Below are 5,427 nucleotides of genomic sequence, written 5' to 3'. Positions count from 1 at the left end.
GGTAGGTGCTATGCACGATGACTCATGCGGATGCGCCATGTCATGCTTGTCGCTTGCAGGTGGATGCACAGTGGCTCATGTGGAGGCGCTAAGTCATGCCTGCTGGAAGGTGCTAGGTGCTGTGCAGTGGCTCCTATAGAGGCACTAAGTCATGCCTGTTGCTGCTAGATCGAAAATGATGCAACGGTGACTGCTGGCGAGGTTGTCGAGAGATCTCTCACATTTTCTCTAAAAAAGGGTGGAGTGACTTTTCCGAATACTAGTATGGTAATATGGTATGACCTAGTGCTGTATTTACACATCATGAAACAAAAACCCCAGGAGGTCATCATCCTGTTTCCATCCCATTCAACATGATTCTCAACATGCAACTTTAAAAATTTAAAGTCCCTCAAAGAATTTTCAAAAAAATTGTGATTCTAGCACAAGAACCAGACTTAACCATTTATTTTTTTCTAGTTTGCTATATGTATGGCCTATCATTGAGGTGGTGTCTAATTCATATCCACCTCACAACATTGAAAATATGTTGGATTACTCTGTGTGTGGTATTAGTGCAACACTAATTAAGGTCTCAGATCCTGGTTAGGACAGGTGAATTTTGTCGGTCGTGATGGCTATAAGATAGTCTTCAACGAGAATTTTATCTTCTTTGAATGCATGCTTCGTCTTTGCTTCAGTGTTTGGAAGGTTGAGATATGGTTATGGCAACATGCACACAAGTGGAATCGGTGGCTAGGTAGTTTCTTCAGATCGTCACTCCACAACCCTAGTTTTCTTTTTTCGGAGGTGTTGGGGATATTATTCCAATTGTTGTGAACTCTTTTGGTGCATATTGTTGTTTTCCTACTCATTTGTGCTGAGATTTGAGATGGGCCTTAAGCCCATATAGCAATTTCTGAAAAATCTCTAAGGGCCCATGTGGGTTTATTGGCACTAGGTGGAGGTGAGAAGTTTAGTCCCACCCTGGAAGTGGAAGAGGAGTTGGACCTCCTTATAAGGGTGGCTCTTCTACATGCTATTGGAGCTTGAGAAGAGAAGAGGCCCTCGCGCGCTCCGCCGCCGCCCGCCCGCCACGCCGCGGGTTGCGGGAATGAGCCGAGCCGAGCTCACACCTAGGCGCTTATTTTTGCCAGTCACTAACGGAGAGTTTCTGACAGCAGGGCGACGATCTGAGACATTGGATCGTGGGCTGTCATGGACTCGGGCGTGGGTCGAGCCCACGTCTCTCCACGCGGCTGCGTCTATATAAGTGTGTGGTGTCTCCTAACCCTAGCCGCCACGATCAGATCACATCTGCTCCACGCGAACCGCCCATCGTTGTTCCTTTGCTGCTGCTGCCGCCGGTGACTCCATCCCGTCCACCGCGTACATGGTCGACGGGAGAGCAGGTCTCCGAAACCCCGTCTCTCTGGTTCCTGTACGGGAGAGAGACGAATAGGTTTTTGGGAAGCGACTACGCGACTGGTCGCCTCCGATCCACTACTTCCTCTACGTCCGCGTCATCTCCATTGTCACCATATCCAGCGACGCCTGTGAGAAGTTAAGCAGAGATATGAGTATGGGTAAAACATCGAAAAATCAAAGTAATATATTCAGTGTGGCAGCTTACCGCTGGAGCCGGATTAGCTTCGCAGAAGGGAGCAAAGCCCACCTTTTTTTTGAGGGTTAAGCAAAGCCCACCTTACCGCAGTCTGCTAAACTTTCATTCAAAAGTGACTTTGTCATATCGTTGATGACATGGTCAGGCAAGTCATCAGGACTGTGCCGCAGAGGGTCATCCTTTTTGCCAGTATAAGTGCACATCAAACCGGGGCGGCGTCTCAATGGAATAACCCGCCAGGCGAGCCAAACCCGGACTAAATCAATGTCATTCAGCTCGTTCCCCAGAAGAGCCTTGATCTTAGCCAGGGTGGAGGCGAGCATTTTACGTTCAGCGGTTGTTATCTTGTTAGGGAGCGTATGTGTGGAGTCCAGACGGAGAGCACGCAAGCCGGGCAGAGTATTTTCACCAGCCGGAGAGGTGTCTTGGCAGTAAAACCAGGTCTGATTCCAGTCTTTGGGATGACTCGGTCGATTGGCATAAGGAAAGATCACGTCCCTTCGACGCTGGATTGAGACACCACCAAGTTCCAAGCTCTGGCCGCTAGTGCATTCATTCTGGCGGTTTAAGTAAAATAACTCTCTGAAGAGCAACATGTTGGGTTCTTCTCCAAGATATACTTTGCTGAATACATGGAAGTTACAGATGTTAGACACGGAATTGGGTCCAATGTCTTGTGGGCGAAGATCAAAGAAGTGCAACACATCTCTGAAGAATTTTGAGCCGGGTGGAGAGAAACCCCAGTTCATGTGATCCGTGAAAACAATAACCTCCCCCTCTTTGGGCTGGGGAATTTTTTCTTCCGGGTATGGGGAACGATAAGACATGACTTCTTTCTTCGGCAGATAGTCGGTCTTCACAAAATCATCAAAAGTGATTTCTGTGACAATCGATTTGACCCAGTAGCAGGAAGTGGGAGCTTTTGGTGCCATTGTGACAAAGCCTAAAGAGTAAAAATTCCATGTTCAAATTTAAGCCGGACAGAAGCATTATAGTACAAATTCAAGATAGCGGCTTATGAAGGGGCCTAATGGTATAAGGATAATTATGTCAAAAGTTATTTAAGCCGCCATAGAATTAATTAAACCGCCATGAGTGGTCAAGGTTATGAAGTGAGCTTTGTTTCTTTAAAAAGCCGGTGACAAGAGTCACCATGGCTAGATGAATTTAACAAGTTCAGATTTTTGCCTAAGTGTTGCATAAACAGGTTTCACAAACTGCAGCTATTATTTTTGATCAAATGGCTGTTCGGAAAAGAAAATTTTTTAGAGCTAAAAACATGGTACAAAGGAGTTCATGCATCCTAATGAGGATTCCTTGCAAAGAAAGAGGATCTGCTAGTGTATAAAATGGATGCTGACACTAGTAGAAAAAGGGCCTTTTGTCCCGGTTCGTAAGGGCCTTCTGTCCCAGTTTTGGAACCGGGACTAAAAGGTCGTTACTAATGCCCTTGGCCTTTAGTCCCGGTTCTTACACGAGCCGGGACAGATGGGCCTCCACGTGGCCACTGCGGCCAGCCCAGGTAGGGGGCCTTTGGTCCCGGTTGGTGACACCAACCGGGACCAATAGGCATCCACGCGTCAGCAGCTGGCTGGAGCTGAGGTTTTTCTTGAAAGGGATGGTTTAGGGGTTTTGGGGGTTAATTTAGGTTGTTATTAGCTAGCTAATAGAGAGAAGTGTCCTCTCTTATATATCTCCGTGCTTGGTTCACCAACGCTACTACTATGCCTAACGTTAACATGGCTTAGATTGATGTGAAGGCAACATGTGGTGCATGTCGAAAGTAATACTAATCCTAACTTTATCAAGTTTGGATTGCACTACTTTCGACATGCACCACATGCATGTTGCCTTCACTTCAATCCAATCCATGTTCATTTCACACGCTCGCATCATGCATCATCATATATAATAACAAGTCCTACTAATTAATCATCATCATACAACTTCTACTAGTTATTAATAACAAGTCATACGATCATCATCCTCATAGTCATCGAACCAACCCTACTTAATTGTTATTAGCACATGATCATCATTATGAGGTATAAATACCCTATTTAAGGTAAAATAGCATAAAACAATATAGACCCTGACTCTCCATTATGGAGAATGGAGATCATCCTGTCTCCAATTCTTGCGCTTCGCTTCCTTTTGCTTCCAAGAACCTCCTTACGACTGTCCATACATTTTTTCCATTCTTTGATTGTCATGTCTCCACTTCTTTTATAAATTCGGTATGGACAGTTGAGATTTGTAGGACGACCTGGTTGTATGTTCAAAACATCAAGGCGGCCGTGCGTATACATCAGATGAGGCACACAATCATTCAGGATTATCGGTTGAAAAACATAGTAATAACTTCGTAGTTAGCAATGATGTACTAGTTTTAGAAGTATGCGAAAGATGCACGGATGTCGTAATAGTAAAAAATATTACCAGGGTATCTCCATGGTAGTTACCATAGTTCAACACATGCAGTAGTGGCACGTATTGATCATAATGCTGAGGAGTTCGATTGTAGATATTGTAATTCTCAAGATCAGTACAAAATGCGATCAGATGATTTTTCTCCTTATAAGTTAATTCGGAGCCATCGGTGTAGTGGGTTTTGTCCACCATCTTCCACACATTCTTTGAAGAACGAAAATAAGCTTTCAATGGAAATAAGCTGTCAAATATTTTGAAATAAACAATATAAATTACTTAATAACTATGCTTGAGAAGCTCACATAGGGGAAGAATTGGAAGCGTATCAACAAGGACCCAAATGTCCATATTGTCTTGCTCGATTTCAGGATCACCAAGATCCATGGTGACAAGCATACCCTCATCAAAACCATAAATCTTGGAAAGTGCTTCCCAATTTTGCAACCAAAATGGGTTACACTCTCAGAATTGTACAACTTTACTTCAAAATCCACACCATGATGGTCCTTAGGTGAATTTTCTTTGTTTCCATACTTTCATGGTCTTCAAAACCCACCCTCTCCAAGACATAGCATCTTGCATAGCAAGGCATAAGCTAGTCGAATTGGAAAAGATGAAAAATACACGTTCAAATAGTCCAAGTCGTGCTTAATTACGAAAAAATGGTTGTCGTCATTGCGTACCGTTTCAACATCGAAGGTCTCCTCGAGCTTAATGCTGAAGCGCCGATCTTCGTCCAACTCAAGGAACCTGTCGCACATACCTCGGTCGTCATGGCACCAGTCGCACTCCCCCGGGCGGTTTTCGTCATCCGAGTACGATATTTTGTATGTTCATAATTCAAATATTAAACTTGTACAATTAAATATATGTACTAAAAAAATCTCAGCTCATGTGGTGTACATATTCGACCGTCGGTGATGGTAGCTCCTCCTTTCATTCCCGAGTGCATTACACCAAATTTTCTAGCACGCGAGAATGAAGGAGAAATTACCCCCACGACAATAGTCGGGATTCTTCGTCCTCTCATATATATATGGTTGGAGACTCTCCCTCACTGATTCCTCTATGACATTTGCGACCGTCGGTGATGGTAGCTCCTCCTTTCGTCCCCGAGTGCATTACACATTGTGTCTAGCACACGGGAAGGAAGGAGAAGCTACCCCCATGACAACAGTCGGGATTCTTCGTCCTCTCATATAGGTGGAGACTCGACAGACTTAAAGTCAACCCGAGGACTCATATCATAGGACTCATATTGACATGGAGATTTGGCTGGTCTCACCTCGTGGTCGGAGGGGGGGTGGTCGGTGACGGGGACGACGACGCGGATGATGGAGGGGGCTCCTAGATTTCTGCATAGTGCTCTCCAATTTTAGCATTCAAAGTAGGAG

The sequence above is a fragment of the Triticum dicoccoides genome, chromosome 1B (genome assembly GCF_002162155.2).
Source record: "Triticum dicoccoides isolate Atlit2015 ecotype Zavitan chromosome 1B, WEW_v2.0, whole genome shotgun sequence".
In the NCBI taxonomy this organism is placed as follows: domain Eukaryota; kingdom Viridiplantae; phylum Streptophyta; class Magnoliopsida; order Poales; family Poaceae; genus Triticum; species Triticum dicoccoides.
This window is presented reverse-complemented; position numbering follows the sequence as displayed.